The 19,853-nt window shown below is 41.0% G+C and overlaps 1 pseudogene; it reads right to left on the minus strand.

Annotated features, from left to right (window-relative positions):
- Positions 1-589: 589 nt before the first annotated feature.
- On the minus strand, positions 590-12,740 carry LOC125897581 (spartin-like; annotated as a pseudogene).
- Positions 12,741-19,853: the final 7,113 nt, after the last annotated feature.

A 19,853-nucleotide genomic window follows, 5' to 3' on the forward strand; every position in this document is an offset into this window, starting at 1 on the left:
GAGGATGATGATGAGGATAGATGTAAAGACATTTATAAGAAATAAGTTGACAGTGGCTTTTAATAGGTTATCATCTACTAAAACGATTACTTTGACATCCCTGTACTCTCTATGAAGCTTCTCTCAATTTTCCACCAAATCTCCTTTATCATTTTATACCTTTCAATACTGATGCTGCTACTTAATTCTTACACTTGAAAGCTTTCATTTTATTCCTCTATGGTCTAAATCCTTGCTGAGAGTCAATGTTTCCAGCTACATTCAAACTGGATTTCTGTCATGGAGCTTCTTAGCAATCGAATTACAGCGGAAAGAGAGACATCCAGCGGCCTGAAGCTTTTCCCTCCTGAGACTCCTCAATTCAGCACTGATCAATGTGGCGTAACCGGCAAACTGTCCACACATTCAGTCAAACCATCCCTCCAGGTGAGAACGGATGGATAAAAAATAGGAGGAGCGGGATGTATTTATGCCTTACAGTAATGTGTTGACACAGATGGATACAAATAGGTGTTGATTACAGCTCGCCAACAGCTTATTCTCATCTGTACGTTCTCTATATTGTTGATTTTCAGCCAGTTCTCAGTGTTTAGTGAACTGATGCACCTGGTTAGGAGTAAACAGAAGGAAAGAAAGAGTAAAAGAGATGTGGAGTGGGATAATAGAGACCGCAAAATAAAAGCAGATTCAGTGCTCCTGCTGAGTTTATTAGCAGAGCACACCTGTTCACAGGCTACAGCAGGTGCCTCTAGCAGACAAGGCCAGACTGAGCGTAAATGTGTGGATGTGTGTGTGTGTGTGTGTGTGTGTGTGTGTGTGTGTGTGTGTGTGTGTGTGCACACTGGTCCAATCACTATGACCGTCTGCTACCAAACACACCCATTTGTCAAGACAAACGAGCGACACAGGAAGGAAGGCAAAAGCTGCGGCCAAAAAAAGAAGGACAAAAAAAAAACCACACAACACAGTGTACTTTATTACCTGGAAGTGGGAAAATGAGTTTTGTCAACAAATGGGCCATCTATTTCCCCTCACATCAATGGACTCATGGCACTTGATTTATCTTCTCCGTATTGGAAGCAATGGAGTGAAAAAGAGAGTGAGAGCGATGAAGGTGGAGACGATGGGCTCCTGCTGCCTTTAAGTCTTGTGGGAAAAAGCATTGCAACAGCTAAAATGTCTCACAGAGTGCACATCAGTTAAGGGTGAAGCTCTGATCGGAAGTATTTCAAATCAGGGCCTCTTTAACCACCCTAAACAAGTCGAGCAGCAAACACAAGCTCTGTTCTCGTGGCGGCAGATGGTGGAGCTTTCCATCCAATAAAACGTATTTTCATTGCACACAAAGCCTTTTTTCTCGCCTGCATTCAATTGGTATTTTCTGTGAATTCAACTGTGTGGGGAGAGTGCCACAAACGAAGAAGAAGCACAGTTCAGTTGCTCGGATTTGCACCTGTGTGTGCAGACATGCCGCTCTGTTTCTCATGACTCTATGGAGCAACGTGCGCATGAACAGAGGTTATGTGACTTTATGATTCAGCCTCCTCAAGCAGGAGAAATGAGGATGTATTTTTAAAAATCTTTTTATACAAGGAACATTGTGTCAGAGTGATGACCCATATCCCTCTGGCTGAGAAGTATTGAATAACATTCATAATCTTGAAAGGCAAAGAAGTTATGATTGTGCTGGTCATTAGCAGCATGATGTCCATTACACATGAACACTGAATATATGGAATAAAAGTAAATGCCATATTTTAATCACATTTTATTCCTTTTTTTTTCACGCCAAATGGAGTTTGACGATAGACTGTAAAGAAGAAGATGGATTGTGGGCTACTGTTTTCGAGTTTGGCATTTTGGCTTTCGCCAGCTTGGTTTCTTGGAGCCACATGGGACCATATTAGGACAATATGGTCCTGACCTGATAGACATAAATTCACATACATAGCCAATTGTTACTAATATCTCTGACCAGCATTTTGCATAATGTCTTAATTACTCCAGAGGGGATCTTCTGATTTAATACAGGCTTGACTTTGATATACAGTCACTTTAAATGTAGTTTTATACCTAGGTTCGGGAACAATGACCATGCCTCAAACACATCCCATTTCCGCCCAATAGTATTTAAGCACACCTGATGCATTCTCTTTCCCTCTGACACATTTCTCACATCCCACCCACCCAATCCCATCTTGCCTCTTACATCTTTTTTCTCTGCTCCTTTCTGCCTACAGGAACCAGCTGGGGCTCTATCTGAAGCCGAGCTCACGAAGAGACAACTCCCCCACTCAGTCTCACTCCCAGGATCCCTCCTGTGTTCCTGCCTTTGACTCAACACGTTCATCACTGTGCTCGACCCTCAACCCTTCATCCCTCATCCACTCGACCCTCAACCCTTCATCCCTCATCCCTTCACCCCACATCCCTCAACCTTTCATCCCTCATCCCTTCATCCCACATCCCTCAACCCTTCATCCCTCATCCCTCATCCATTCAACCCTCAACCCTTCATCCCTCATCCCTTCATCCCACATCCCTCAACCCTTCATCCCTCATCCCTCATCCATTTGACCCTCAACCCTTCATCCCTCATCCCTTCATCCCTCATCCCTCAACCCTTCATCCCTCATCTCTCCATCCTTCATCCCTCCTCCATTCGACCCTCAACCCTTCACCCCTCATCTATTCGACCCTCAACCCTTCATCCCTCATTCCTTCATCCCTCATAAATTTGACCCTCATCCCATTCATTAGTGAATGACAGTTACAATGTGTTGGTTGGACCAGGGATACTGTTATCTACTGATGAATCTGTCTTTTTTTTTTTTTTACAGGGACAGCTCACCCCAAATTCAAAAATACATATTTTTCCTCTTACCTGTACTGCTATTTATCAGTCAAGATTGTTTTAGTGTGAGTTGCTGAGTGTTGGAGATATCGGCTGTACAGCTGGCTGCATGCCCTCTGCCAAATATAATGGAACTAGATGGCACTCGGCTTGCGGTGCTCAAAGCGCCAAAAATTACAATTGAAAAACTCAACAGCAATGTCTCTTTCCAGAAATTATGACCCAGTTGGGGGGAGTTGGGGAGGGTAGGCATTGCTATGCCACTAGTCTGATTGACAGGTCGCCATGGAAGCGACTTTTCAATTACAAGGTAGCCATGTCCTAAAGCATACCGTGCTTATCATCTATGTTACTATAAATGGGAACATAACTGACAAAATGAACATTATGCTGTACTGAAGAAGAGTATAAACTCATTAGGAAAATGTTAATATTTATGGTACCAGACACATTCTGGTTTCTGTTTGTAGTCTGAGTACTATTGACTGGTCACCTTTGGTTCCCTGCAGATGAACAATCCATGTGGAAAGCAAGGAGGTGTAGTACTTGGCTGAAATGCAATTTCAGGACCCACTGGCTATCCTCTGACTACTATTAACTTTATTCTAATTTATCTGCATTCATATGGTAAATGGTCAACACATTCTCACTCTGACCTTGTCACATATCGACGTTCGGTCATGGATCGTCCACATCTATATGCAACCAGAAGGTACCCTGGATGCATTGGTTGTTGACATTCTGGGATGCGGTGTCAAGTTCTGTCTGTTACAAAATACTTCTACTACAAAATCTTTGCGCTGGCTACACCAGATTGACAAAAATATAGGCTGTTGCTTGTTGTTGTTATTGTGAAAATATTCACTGAGGTACAAATGTAAAACTCCTTCCCAACCAATGACATTTTCCCTGCATCTGTCCCATATGAGATAGACAGATGGCCATCAACCGCCTGAGGAGAGTAAGCTGGAGACTGGCCGGCTGGAACCATAGGCTGTCTGAGAGTAGACCTCTACTACTGCACGCAGGCATACCTCCTACAGCTCCTGCTGCCTGGCCATTAGCAGAAAGTAGGTTTGGAGGAGCTGGCCTCTCCGGCTTGTTTATGGTGTTTATATGTTTTAGATATGTCTGTAGCATTGGAGCCAGACACACTGCTAGTGTTCAATGTAGGTGCAGATCCAAGGTCTGAACTGGTCTCCAGTATGGCCAGGCAAGTGGTAATGTTGTTCAGCGTCCTCTGCATCTTGTGCTGCATCTGTCTGGCTGATCCCCAGGAGCTGCTGACACACCCTCTCCCTGTGATGACACATTGATGGCCCTGAGAAGGTGCTGCCACCCTCGCTTGTAGAGCTCTCCCGCTTCATCTGCTGCGAGTCCTTTATTGATGCACCCCAAGCCATCTTTGATCACCTACGTCTGGCATTGTTTAGCTTTTCCATTCCCTCACAGTGAAAGAAAAACTCAGAAGAGCTGCCTAATTAGCCATTTAGCTAACCTTTAGCTTGTCAAAAAGGATCCTTCTTGCTGCTCTATAGAGTTGACTTTAGCAAAATCAAGCAGGGTCATTTTCTCATAGACTTCTATACATTTAGATATTCATTGTGAAACCAGTGGAGTCGCTCCCTGTTGGCCATTATAAAGAACGCAGGTTTGAGGCACTGATGCACTGGCTTTACTTTCAGACCCAGATGCTACGTCCACTTCTGTTACACAGTCTAAGGGTTTGACTAGTGCTCTTTTCATTGTGTCTTCCTGCTGTGCTCTCTTCTACAATGGTATAGCTTGACTGGAGAGTTATTGCCAGCAACTTATTATCTCAATGAACCAACCTTTATATTCACATAATAGTAGTGGATGGAAATTATCTTTTTCTTTTGCTAACTTTCTGAAATTTCTGTTAAAGTCTGCACTACATTTGGATGGAATCTTGGCTTGTGTTGGGTTAGCGAAGTCAGTTTGTACAATGCTTTCAAGTAAAGTTCGACTGCAACTAAGTTTTGACTCACAAATTTGTATTTGTCACCAAACCATCTGGCCAGTTATGACCTACCTCTGCTGAAACGCATCTAATGCAAAAAAGAGCTTCACATTTATGCATTTTCCCATCACCACTTTTGCAAGTACCACAAACAAATTTCACTGTGTCACTTTCTGTTGTGACCAGTAACTGTATCCACATATTAAATTGTAGACGCGCCTCTTCTCTTGCTTTTTTATGTGCTTTAATGTATTACATGTGGATCGAGGTGTAGGTGTTCTGTGCTTGATGTGTGAAGCATCATTGAACCTTTTAAAAAGCCCTTGAAACCAGTATTTTTTTTAAACTTTTAATCACTGAATACTCAGTGTTTCACCTTCTTCACCCTCTGAAAGCTGAGGTGAACTGAACTTTTCACAGAAACTGCAAAGTTAGGTGTTAGAGAGGAAGCAGAGGGGGGAAATGAGAGAGAACTTGAGAAGGAAGCCAATTATGGGGAATTTTAGTTAAAAGGTAGTTTCAGGGCCAGAACTGATGCTCATTTGTTTTTAAGACTAATGAGTGGTTAGAGGGGCTGAGGTTGGAGATGTATTGTGTTTATGTTCATTTATTCTGCACACCTCCGCTGGCTCTGCAGCTAGTCATCACTTTGTTCTGCTCACTGATCAATAATTTTACTTCGTTAAATTACATTTGCAGTATGAATTACATCAAAGGTAACAATATATGAGGCTTGCATTCATGTGCATTTAAAGAGTTTTTCTCACTGTGTGATATCAGTGACAAACAGCAGAGCAATTTCTTTTGTTGTTTGTGCAACTTGGATCGTATTGTTGTCAGTATCCAAGCTACAATGACTGTCACTGGATCTGGTCCATGTCCTGGTATAAATATAATGCTCTGATGCATACAGAACCTTAAAGGGAAATTACACTGTGTTCCAAATAGAATGGTTTGGATAAGGTTTTTCACCTGCTCCAGTCACCTGACTCCCTCGTCCACCTGCTCACTTGTTCCTATTTTCCAAGGGCGCAGGTTTTGTTAAGTACTAAGGGTGACATGTCCCCTCTATCCCTCCTGAGATCTACCCATACAGATTTCCCTCATCAGCCCTGCAGCACATAACTGACCTATTTCCACTCACTCCCTGTCAGATCGTCGAAGTTGCAATGTTGCTTTACTGCCTTATTTGCCTTCAAACTTTTGTCACCTTAACATGGACCTCTACCTCCCTGGAAGCATACACCGTCACTGTGGCATAAATTCACTGAACTCTAACAGTGTACCTGCAGACAGAGGGGTCTACAGTCTGTGTTTGAAGGATATATCCAGGATGTCAAACTGACTCAGCAGCAACAACAGGTTAAAAAGAAAAAGATAGTTAGAAGCTAAAGCCGAACTATAGGCTACAGATCACAGTGTAAAAGTGAACCACCACATCACTGCTGATCTCCACAGAAGACAATGAATATAAAGGGAAACTTTACTGATATTGAACCAGCTGTGTGGCATCGCAGTGTGTGCAGATGAACAGGGTTTGGCTTCTCCCCTGTGCAGCTGCCAGCACCCAGACCTCTGCCCCCACGGAAGGCTGAATATCAGTAAAGTTTCCCTGCTTCCCTTCACTGGTTCCTGTACAGCAGGGTCGGTCTTTATTCACTGTTATAATCATTAAAAAGCAAAAGCAGCATGTGTATACATTCAGTAGGCTATATCTTCAGTAGCTAGCTAGCTAACCCTACACTTTCCAGGGTTTGATTTTGGTTTTGGAACAGGGAAGAAACGTATATCTTTTTCCAGCCTCTGCAGGTAACGAATATCATTAATACACGACGTGCCCCAGGCACAACATTTAGCTCCAAATCCACAAAACCAGCCTGAAAATGAAGGAAATCTGAAACGATTGCATTAGAGTCAATGGAGCACAGCTGTGTCATTGTCTGAGCTGGCGTGATGCTACATTATGATTGGCCAGTCCGCATCTGGGGGTGGGACTTAGCGAAGGTTCAGTTGTGTTCACACAGTAAACAAGCTAAAATGCTACGCTCCCGGGATGATGACATGGATCAGGACAGAATTATCAGTAGGAACTGCACTAAGACTGCAGTGCAGAGTGGCGGCGATTAGAAAGACATATGGGACTCACATGCATGCACTAACTTGCACACACTGCCGGACCATCTACTATAACAAACAAACAGATGGTCTGGTCAGGACGCCTGTATTAATGTTGTGAATGTTGTATATGTCTTAGTCTTGGTACGTCTTGTAAAATACTATAGTTACAATTTTAGTATACGTACATAGCGTGTGTGTGTGTGTGTGTGTGTGTGTATGTGTGTGAAATAATGTCAAGTATAAGTGGTGTGGATTCATGTGTCACGTTGATCAAGATAATCACATATTACAGTCAACATCAACGTCATGATGCATGCTCTCCTGAATGCCTGCTTGCTCCTCATCAAATGGATTACCTATACTGCAGTAAATTATCCCTCTTCACACACTCACTTGAAAATGTATGAGAACGTCACTCATTTGGCTTCACATAAATATTTTACTCCGGTTAGTCACTGAGGCATAGCTCCGGCTATAAATCAAAACTTGTGTGTGTGTGTGTTTAGCACTGAATACATTAAGTATGTATTGCGTGTGTGTTTCCGTGTGTTTGTGAGCCTGCTTTTAAAAGAGAATATTAAAACATTAAAGTTGACAGAATGACAGAGTGTACAGTGCAGGGTGTTGTGGATAATTGAAATGCCAAAACCTCAAGATGGCCGCTTCATTTTAACATGAATTTACAGCTTCCATCAGAAGCCATTAATGCTGAAAATATTTTATGAGGATGCCGCGGGGGAATTTATTTATCTGAGCGAATATTCAGTGGATAAACCAGTCATCTTGATGCTGACAGAAACAGGGTCTCACTGTTTTTGCTCAGACATGCATCAATAGAGGAACAGCAGCGATGGACAGTTGGGATGAATTTCACCTGCACCATTATAGTCCCTAATTCTGCTTAACCAAATACTTTCTCTTAGTGACAGTAAATAGTCATGATGATGACTCTTTTAAAAATCATTGAACTGCTTCTTTTTTTGTGGAGTGCACTGGGCCTATGAAGTGGAGAATGGTTAGGCTACCTACCAAAGATCGGTGTTTAGTTAATCTCCATATTTGACTCCAGTGATTAATTTTTTTCACACAGTGCGTGACCAAATATGGACACCTAGTCATTGAATATCCCATTCCAAAATCATGCTGCTTCAACAGCCTTGCTTCTGGAAAGGCTCTCCAAGATATTTTAAAACCTGGCTACAGGGATTTGTTCCCATTCAGCCCCAAGAACATTACTGATGTCAGCCTATAAGACTCTCAGCTGGTGTTCTAGTTCATCCCAAAGGTGTTGGATGGAGTTGAGGTCGGGGCTCTTTGCAGACCAGTGAAGTTAATCCACCCCAAACTGGGAAAATCATTTATTTATGGACCTCTTCATACACAGGGACCTTGGGCCTCATTCACAACATATGCACAGAAATATTTTTACTTGAAGTGCACATGCAATATTACTGTTGGCTTCATCACATATGCGCACTGGTCAATTTTGTTCTTACCGTCGTGCACATGTCAGTGAGTCAGAGTCATTCTAAACTGAAAGGCATGTGCTGGCTTGGTGCACTCAGCATACTGCAATCCCTCATTTCTCTATATAAGAAAATGTGTTTGCTTAGAAGTGTATCATGTAGAAAGGGGTGACGGTGTTTCACTTATTAGTGAAAGTCTTGACAGGTCGGAAACAGCTGATAAGCAGTTCTCTATGTTGGTCTCTGAAGATGCGCTCTCTCTCCTAAAGGCACAGGCTGCAATATCCTCCACCAAGGCTGGATATGCCATCTTAACACCTGCTTGGAGGTAAATCAGAATCTTTGATGTACCTTTTATATATGCACAATTTCATGACACCAGAAATTGGTTGAAGTAGCCGATCGTCATTGACCAAGTAAATACGAACAAATAGGGCTGCCCCCTATGGGGTGCCGTTTGTAAAGTGGCTCACGCTGAAAATAACATCAACATTTTGCCACATTTAGCTTCAAACAATGTTTAAAAAAGTGTTGTGAATTTTTTAACGTCACCTTTTACCACATTTACAGCAATATTTGTTAACTTAAAAATATATTAAATAGTTAAATCTAAATATTAAATGTGGAACCTAAATGTTAAATGTTAAATCTAAATATTAAATCTAAATCTAAATCTAAATCTAAATGTTAAATCTAAATCTAAATGTTAAATCTAAACCTAAATGTTAAATGTTAAATCTAAATATTAAATATAAATCTCAATGTTAAATGTAAATGCTAAATCTAAATCTAAATGTTAAATGTTAAATCTAAATGTTCTGGGTGAAACTAAATATTTAGCTAATATGCATATTCACACTGCTGGTCACCGAAAGTACCAAAATAAAAGCTCGAGATGGTCAGACTGTGTTTATAGAATCAAATAATGAATTAAAACCAACTTATCGGGGCAAATGGACACTTGAACATACATTAGCGTGATAATAACTACCTAAAATAACAAGAAACGTGTTTGGAGAAATTTTATTTGATGTGTACTTTGAGTTGTTGTTGTATTTAGATTTAGATTTAGCATTTGCATTTAACATTTAGATTTAGATTTAATATTTAGATTTAACATTTATATTTATATTTATATTTAGCATTTAGATTTAACATTTAGATTTAGATTTAACATTTATATTTAGATTTAATATTTAGATTTAACATTTAGATTTAGATTTAGATTTAGCATTTAGATTTAGATTTAGATTTAGCATTTAGATTTAGATTTAATATTTGGATTTAACATTTAACATTTAGGTGCCACATTTAATATTTAGATTTAACTATTTAATATATTTCTAAGTTAACAAATATTGCTGTAAATGTGGTAAAAGGTGACGTTAAAAAATTCACAACACTTTTTTAAACATTGTTTGAAGCTAAATGTGGCAAAATGTTGATGTTATTTTCAGCGTGAGACACTTTACAAACGGCACCCCATAGCCCCCTGACAAAGAATTTTCCTAGTCGACTAATAGTCGTCATTTAGGGCCATTAGTCGACTAGTCGCCCGCATGTTTACGATATTAATTTAGTTATTAAATGATATATTTTGGGCAGGGCAACACAATGGTTTGAGTTGAAGGTGTGAGAAAGAATAGTATCAGTAACATTGTTAACACTGTGCTACATTACAGAGAAATACAAAACCATACTAATGAACCTTCATTAATATAGGCCTATATTTTATCGACAAGTGCACGTCACACACTGAGCGAGCCGCCTGTTAATGACGCTGTCGGCAAAGCAGTAATGATTGTACTAAGTGGCTAAAGGGCATGTAGCTACTTCCATGTTTCAGATGATACGTCATGTTTGTAGCTGACCAATGAAGATGAGTTTACATATCACCTTGGGTTCGACCTTCACCTTCTCAAAATGATCCCGCACTTTGGATTTCCTGCCCGACATGTTATTACTAGCCTGTGGAATAACCACAGGTACCAGCCTTGTAGATTAGAGGCCGTACACATGCTGCGCCTTTAACCGCCTGGAAAATGCGAGGTTGGGTGCTGGGTGCTACTATTGTGCCTTTTTTGTGCCAGCTTTGCTGTAGCATTAACGTTTACGTGAACTGGAACTGCTGTAAGGTGCATGAAAAAACAGTTCCCAACCAAACATACATAAAGGTATGTGGACCAGGGTGTCCACTTCCATCTCTGTCTGTCACTGTCACACCAGTGCTGGAGCTAAGTACATTTACTCAAGTACTGCGCTTATGTACAGTTTTGAAGGCTGGTTTCGGAGGCTTGTAATGAAGTCACCTCATCTGATGATGTTGATAGGCTGTCCTTCATATCTTGTATCTCCATGTTCATGTGATCAGTTGCTGATTGGGTTGCAGTCATGTTATTTGCAATTTCACACCACGCTACCTGTAGCTCTGTTTTAAGGCTGTTGAAGTCCTCTGCTAGTGCAGTTTTAATTTCTTGCCTTATAATCCAAGAGATACGTATCTCCCCTTAGCGATGAGAAAATATCTGTCTTAATGTCTTCGGTAGATATGCTTCCACTTTCTGTATGTGTTGGCGATGGCTGGTCCGAGTTACCTGAAATTTGGGTAGTTAGCCATGTAGCTAGCCGACATTACTTGCGTTATCTGACATTTAGTGTCTTTATGCTGGTCTCAATGAACTTTCAAGAAGTCTTCCTGTAATTTTTTTTTTTTCATTTTGGCTCACTGTTGTCCTGCTGGAGCTCTAAAAAAGACGTCTTACTCTATACCCTGCTCACTCGCGCCATTACGTACAGTTATAACATACCTTTTGTTTATATTTCCATTTCACGCATCTTTATACTTCTACTCCATGTTATTTCAGAGGGAAATACTGTATTTTTCTCTCCACTTCACTTATCTGAAACTAGTTACTTTTAACATTTAAAAACAAATGATGTGCTTATATGATATGATGCAGGACTATACTACTACTCTCCTCCATAGCATACATATGATCTAAAACTGGGTCTACATTAAAGAACTAGAACATTACAACACCCTTAGATGTATGTGTTACCGGTAGAAACAGAATAACATAATGTTCTATGATAATATAATACTTTGAAAGGAGCCACTCTGTAATTCAATTAAGTATTTTTAGACTATAATACTTGTACTTAAGTGAAGGATCTGAGTTCCACACTCATGACTGCGACACACACACACACACACACACACACACACACACAATAGTGTCTCTAATTCTCCTGAGAAGGAGAATTAAATCTTTTCTAGCTGCATAATGGAATACCAACACATTCTCTTTGTGCTTTATGAAGAAGGACAGGAAAAGAAAGAGAGAAGCGGGCAAAGAAATAATCAAACCAACAATAACATTCTACTGGTAAAAGGGAGGAGGGAGTCAAAGCAAGAGACACATAAATTGAAAAGTCATGTGACAGAGGACAACAGCACTCATGTTCATTCCTGAACAATATCTGACTGCCATTCCAACACATTTTATTTCATTTTTTCCCAGGGAACACAACAGATGTGCCCTTATCAGTTATATGAGTTATATCATCTCTGCAGAGGTAGAAAAGAAGAGGACATTGTGTAGTGGGAGCGAGGATGGTGAAATGATTCCCTACAGGGGGAAGTCATCTCTTCTGTCTATTACATGCCATCTTGTTCCAATGGTCAAATAGGACTCCCCTTTATTCCAAAGAACATTATAAGAACTTCAATTTGAGATAAGCTGTGAGCAGCTTGGTGCTTTTTTAGACGCAGCCAACAGGCCTTTGAAATGATACTAAATCAAGTCAGTAAGGATTACAGTTCAAGGTGTCTGTTCGAGGGAAACTCTATCAAACGTAAGTATAGCCGGTACGTCACTTTTTTGAATGGCTTTTTTTTTTGCATAAAAAATGTGTAAAACAGCCATTCACACAGTAACACAGGGGTTCAGATGCTTCTTCCATCCATCCAGGAGGCATCCTGATCAGATGCCCGTACCACCTCAACTGACCCCTTTCTGTGCGAAGGAGCAGTGGCTCTCCTCCGAGCTCTCTTCAAATATCCAAGCTCCTCACGTTATCTCTAAGGCTGAGCCCAGCTACCCTTCTGAGGATACTCATTTTGGCCGCTTGTAACCCGCAATCTCATTCTTTTGGTCACTATCCATAGCTCATGCCCATAGGTGAGGGTTTGGACATAAATGGATCAGTCAGTCGAAAGCTTTGCCTTCTGGCTCAGCTCCCTGTTTACCGCAATGGTCCAGTAAAGTGCTTGCATCACTGCAGATGCTGCATCAAAGCGCTGATCCATCTCATGCTCCATTCTACCCTCACTCGTGAACAAGACCTTGGGATACTTGAACTCCTTCACTTGGGGCAGCAACTCTCGCAACCTGGAACAGGGCAACGTTTTCAGGCAGTGAACCATGGCCTCAGACTTGGAGGTGCTGACTCTCATCCCGACCGCTTTACACTCAGCTGCAAACCGCCCCAGGGCATGCTGGAGGTCACGATGTGATGAAGCCAATAGAACCACATCATCTGCAAAGATCAGAGATGTTACTCTGAGGTCACCAAACTGGACCCCTTTTTCCCCCCCGCCTGTGCCTTGAGATCCTGTCCATGAATATCATGAATAGAATTGGAGATTATGGACAACCCTGGTGGAGGACAACACCCACTGAGAATGTTTGACTTTATGTCAAGTATGCGGACACAGCTCTCACTTTGGTTATACAAGGACTATATGGCTCGTAGCAGCGACCCTGGTACCCTGTTTTCCCGCAGTAATAACTTTCCACAGCAGTCTAACCACTGCACCACCGTGCTGCCAGTAATAACTTTGACATTGAAAATATATATATGGCATAAAAATGTATTTATCTTAAATCAGTTTTATTGAAGCCTTCAAGCCTCAAGCTTATAGTATTGCAGCAGTGGTGTGAAGGACATTGTTGAGTTTACTTTACATGCTTTAAAACCCAATGTCAATCACCTGCACTAACACACAGGAAATAAAGGATTAAACAGTGATGGCTTGTATTTCTCACAGAGCTGAAAAAATCTCACCAAGCTTGCGGACATGATGCTGTCTCCATAACAACGGCCCATGCTCGCCCCGATGAGGTGTTGTGACATTACAAGCATCCTCTGACATTTCACAGTTTGGGCAAAAGGTCAGGAGTCCTGGGCTGAAGAAGAGGAAGGAAAAATAGAGGAGAAGAAGAGAGGGACAAGAGGATTCCTGATTCTCTTTATTCTGAGTGCTGGAGGCTCTCCCTTTTATCGATTGACCCTAATATGTTTCTTCTACACACACACACACACATATACACACTCTGCCAGTGAGTGGTGGTGACACGAAAAATCAGTTTGCACTACAGATGCATTGAGGCACTACAGGGTGATGCATTTACCTCACAGCTTCCTGTGACTCTGAGACTGACTGAGGCAACGCTAGACTATAAAGACAGATATTATCAGTTCAGACCCATTTAGAAAGGCTCGAAACTGAAGGTTGTATTATCAGGAAACATAAGTTTGGTGTCACTGTACTACCATGCCTCGTTTAATAAAGGTGAGCCATGAAGGGGCCAACAAAGAGAGTTTTCCTATATCTATTTCCTGTATCTTTTTTGTCTTTTGTTCTGTATGTAATGTCTTTGTCGCACAATTAATAGCATAGTAGTCCATGGTTAGACATTTAAAACTAGATTTAAAAATCCAAACGAGTCGATTAGTATAAAAACAACAGGGCAGACTGAGTACATGTGCATGCATGTGTCTATGTGTGTATGCAGGATTTTCCCACACATTCATTTCTTTGTGGAGGCCCACCATGATCAAAACATCTGCCGTATCTGACGTATTGATTTTCTTATTTTTGGAGCTGGGCGACTCAGAATGATACACAAGAACTGGCATGTATTTTACATGACTGAAAACAAGTCTGTACAAAGTTTAAAATACTCAAATTACACACACAAAAAAAATATGTTTTCTCGCAAACTAGTCATACAGATTGCTCATATATCCTGATAACGATAAAAATTTTTCAAAGGCATCGGTGCCTGACATTTTTCTTTCTCAAGCTGGCTCACTTTTTATGTTTGTCTGAATTAATTTCAGTATAAACAGGTGAGAATTCTGGACTTCTGTACAGGCCTTTGGGCTAATTGGATGGTGAACATCTGGTTAGATGTCACTGGTTTGTAGCTATTTTTAATTTAATTATATGGTTTAATTATATGGAATTCAGCCTATTTTTGGTGTCCCCGAAAACTGCAGTGAAAGTAAATGTTCTCCCTGTGTCAGCGTGGGTTTTCTTCGGGTACTCCAGCTTCCTCCCACAGTCCAGACATGCAGGTTAATTGGTGACTCTAAATTGTCCGTAGGTGTGAATGTGAGCATTATTGGTTGTCTTTTTCTATGTGTCAGCCCTGTGATAGTCTGGTGACCCGTCCAGGGTCTCGTAGATCAAAGTCCTGTGCTTGTTTGACCCATCCACCTCAACTCTCACTGTGAGTGGACTTTTTTACACTTTATCCCAGTCAACATTCGTATGTGGGGCCCATGTGGGTAGTAAATGAGCTAAAAAAATGGGCCCTATATGAGACTGTCCATGGGTTCCATAATGGCACCATGCCAGTTGCCCACATGGTTACCCAAGTGGGTATGGGCCCAAATGGGCATCTTATCTTGGGCCTACTTGGGTAAAACCACCCATGTGGGCTCTTGGCATTGGGCCACTATGGAATCCCATATAGGACCCATTTTTCAGCTCATTTACTACCCACATGGGCCCCACATACGAATGCTGACTGGGATACTACATGGTATGACTTCCTCCTTTGCTCCCCTAATAATTCCTGCTGCCACTAAAGGTTGCTGACCAACAAAAAGTGTAAATATGGGTCATAATTGCCACTTGTAAAAGTGACCTATGTGGTTGTATTTTGGAGGAGGACAGAGGATAGTTTAGGTTTTACCTGCCTAAGATTTAAGATTTTCCATCATTTCTGCCACCATTCAGAATCATTGGAGGTGAATGAATGTGTGGCAGTCAAAATGTAAAAAACAAAACAAAACAAAAAATATATTAAATTCATAAACTGTGTCCTGGTTCTTGTGGATAATCCATAGACCTCAGTGTAAACACTTTTAACTGAAGCCAATTCCCTCTAAACACAAATTGTCCCTAAAATAATGATTTGAAAAGAATGAAATGCTCCATCCAGTTTGTTTTGTTATTTTTGCAGGCAGCACTCACTTTATTTGACTGCCCATTATGTCATCCTTTGTTACATCAGTGTTAAATGAAGTGTGGTTTTGCTGCTGTCTGCAGACTGTTGAGACTATCTGGCAAGATGCAATCATGCTGTCTCTCTGTCACCATCTTTCTATATCCATGACTACTAAGTTTGGAAAAGTAATGGCCATTAACGCAATAAAGTGTGAACAGTGAGCACACACCATTACAGTCAGTGTCGAGTCTGCATTTTTTACTACCATGCAGCAGTTGACGGGTTTAATGTAACTAGGCTCAAGAGAGCAGATGACACATGACTGCTCACTGTTCCTGTAGCACTGCTTTCACAAAAATGTCTCTATCAGTTTCCTCTTGAAAAGCTTGGAAAATACCTGCATAACGCCTAATTACCTTCAAATATCTGAACAAACTTAATTTGCTGATAAAGAATGAATTGCCAAACTTAACTTTTGGGCTCATTATAGAAACTTTCTTAGTCTGAAATCCTGTCTTATCTCAATTAAGGATGACATTTAGGATTTGTGGTGTTACAGAAACATGTTTCCTAATTGCATTTAGGAAAAATCTTATCTTATCGTAGAATAGATATTTGGCAGTTAATGAGAACTGTCCTAACTCGGGGATTTCCCAGGTTAGGAATTCTACATTAGGATAGACCCAGTCAAAACTCAAATTAATTAACTAATTTGAATTAATAATTTATTCAAATCATTGATAAGGAAAAGGTGGGGTTTTCTCTCCTCCACAGACACAATTAGTGCCTTTGACTTCTCATAGCTAAAATTGAACATCCGTCTTTTTTGTCCACAAAAGCAGACTAGCTAGCCAGTGACAAGTGAGAGCCGACGATATTAGCTTGTGATGTTTGGTGAAAAAAACAAAACAAAACAAAAACATTTACATTTCTAGTTGGGATTTCTTAGGTTAGGAGGTCTCAGATAAGATAGGACAGAACCACAAGTTTAGGAATTGCTCCTGTAATAGCAACATAGGACTTTTGCCATCTTTGAAACTTAAGATTGGACAAGCAAGGATATTTTTTCTGTAATGATGCCCCAGAACTCCTAAAAGAATTGTAGAAAGTTTAAACATCTACAGTTTCATGACTGCTGAAGTTTGAAAGCTCCAGAACAAGTAAATACTGTAAGTGGACCTTGCTGTTTCCTGGGTCAAAGATCAAATACACTGAGCCTTTTAAAAGGGAAAAACAATGAATGAATTCCATAAATCTCCACTCAGGATGGGACAAGGATGAGACAAGTCTATAACAATTACACAAATAAATATGTTGTTCCTTCGATATTCTCAGTCAATTCCTTTTTCATTTTTTACTATAACTTTGTGCTGTCTTTGCTGAAACTGTTACCATATTCTAGAAGCATGAGACAGATAATCTGAAAAAAGCCCAACTCAGACCAAAGATACATGATTCGACAAAACTGTACTAGAGCATTATAGAGAAAAGTAACAGCCTTGTGAACTGGGTGGTCTGAGCTCGACTCAAGCTGGCTGATGGCGTCACCTGCGATTAGCTTGTAGTGAAGTCCGCTGGTCAAGTAAGATGACCGCAGATGGTGTGTTTGCTAGCTGTGGCTGCAATGAGTGTGACTGAACCCAAATACAGCACTCAGTGACAATTGGTAATGACTTTTATTCCTACACAGAATAAACGGGGACCTGAGCTGATGAAGATATTCTTGTGACAGTTCATTCTTTGGGCTCAGAGCACACACAGATTCTTGGTTCAGGGGCCAGGGAATGGACCGGGACGAACTCGAAAGCAGGACCACGAACAAGGACGTGAGTCCTCAGACCCGAACAGTTCGGTCTTCTAGCAGGCAGAGGTGACAGAGAGGGGCTTACTGATGGCGTGGTCAAGAAGGGGAGGGGTCCAGAACCAGAAGAGCAGTTCAGCAAAGCAGCAGAGCCAACAAGGGATGAGCAGCAGCAGGCAACTGACAAGTAGGTGGGAACACTCACGTTGAAGTGTCATCGCAGGAAAACACCACACAGCCACAGGCAGATGGAAGCCAGAGATGCTGAGGCAGAACTCGTGGTCGGGAACAGAAGGCTGGTGAGTTTACCGGGAAACAGATGATGTAAGCAGGTCAGAGGCAGGCAGGTAAGGAGTGCTGGAAAATCTTGCATGTGTGTGAACAACAATCTGGCAAAGAGTGTGTGTGCTGGAGAGCCTTAAATACTAAACTGGCTGATGAGCTGCAGCTGTGGAGGCAGGTGAGTGGAATGGGTTGATCGGGTGGGAGTGGCTGGCAGGTAGAGTGGGAAAACTGGGAGAGCAGGGGAGCAGAATGCAGGCTGTGACAGCGGCAGGTGCTCCATCCCTGCTGAGCCCTCTGCTTCCGTCCTTTCATTATGCCAGTGCTGGACATTGCTGCTGCTGCTGCTGGCTGTATGTGCTTATGCCCCCTCTACACACACACATTGTGACTGACTAATTGATTGGTGCTGCTTATTTATATTATTGTGGCATATTTATCATGAATACAGTCCATCTGATGCTTGTTTTCTTTATTTTTTTCACAGTTTCATCACTGCTACAAATGCAGCTGTAGCCAGTATCTCACTATCACTATCCTCATCCATATTTTAAGATGCAACACAATATATTCAGCCACAAAATAAGCCTGAAAAGCTGGGAAATTAGAGCAGGTGTACAGAGAGTTGTTGCATAGAAGTGATACACCATCTCATCTAGTTGCATTGGTGTGAACCGACAGGTTTTTAGGTTTCAAGTAGCTGCCTATTTAAGGCCTTGTTTACACATATACTGATACAAATAAAAACTTATTTTTATTTATCTCATATCAAAAAAAATCTGTGTTTACACAATCAGTTGTGAAAACGATATCCCTGTTTAAAAGGCAAAAACGGCAGCTTTTGCTGCAATTAGCATGCCAGGCCAGTAGGTGGCGATACACCATATGTCAAACACCATAGAAGAACGTTCTGCGCATGCACAGTGATTTGTTTTCCTGTTGGCGCTAGTGATAAAAACAATGATAAATTTTAACCTTATGTAGCATAGTTAGCTGCTACGCACTTACTAATATTGGGCACAGCAAACGTCTTTGTGCGCCGATGTAGCTGTGATGTTGATGCAGCAGTGCTAAGTTCATTTGTAAGCTCATCAGTAGTCCCAAAAATGCTAACAAAACATAAGCAACCCGGCATATATCCGTCATAGTTGTTGTGGTTCCTGGGCGCCTAATGGGCATGCGCAAACTGGGTTGCAACGTCATCGTTTTCCAAAATCTCCGTATATCTTGTTCACGTCTCCATAGAAACGGATATTTTTTTAAAAACTTTCACTTTGGAAGCCGTTTTTGAAAATCTCCGTTTTCGTCGAGAAAAACGCTGGTTACATGTAAATGATAGGTGCAATTGTAAAGAGAAATACCCGTTTTCAGAAATATATGGAACTGTATAAACTGGCCCTAAGCTTGTCTTGTCAGAAATCTTTGGTCTGAACTGGGTATTAAATCATGTCCCTCCTCGCACCTCTAATGGCATTGGCTAGAATTAGATCACGGCAACAGCCAATCAGAACGGAGGAGTCTCTAAATAGCTGTCAATCATATCAGTCACTGCCTGCGAACTAGGAAGTGCTGATTAACTATGAATCAAGACTGTGTAACTGAATTGTCTATATCTCACCATAAATGTTATTTTAGTGTACTGTTTAGCTGTAAATAAGACAGTTGGTCCGGCTTGTGGGTGGTGTGTGGTACTTCCATTTAACTGTATCCAACATGGCTCCCTAACAAACAGTCTCATTTTACAGCTAAACAGTACACTAAAATATGTTTCTGAAAATATATGAGCATGAAATAGGCAGTGCAATAACAGAATCTTGATTCATATTTGATCAACGCCGCCTAGTTTCACAGTTTGACCACAGATCAAGTGATTGACATGACTAACAGCTGCTTTAGAGACTCCTCAGCTCTGATTGGTAGTTTTCTTTCTCATGCAGTAAGGCCATTAGAAATGCTACAAGGCAATAGAGTCTGTCTGTCTCCTTTAGTGCTGTGATTATTGACAGTTTCAGCAAATATAAAAAAAATTGTTTTTTATATAAAAGTTACGAACTGTAGCTTTGAATAGTTACACTGGATCAAAGAGTGTGGAGCCTTCTTGTCTCCTTCT

This window comes from Epinephelus fuscoguttatus, linkage group LG11, assembly GCF_011397635.1.
Source record: "Epinephelus fuscoguttatus linkage group LG11, E.fuscoguttatus.final_Chr_v1".
Classification (NCBI taxonomy): domain Eukaryota; kingdom Metazoa; phylum Chordata; class Actinopteri; order Perciformes; family Serranidae; genus Epinephelus; species Epinephelus fuscoguttatus.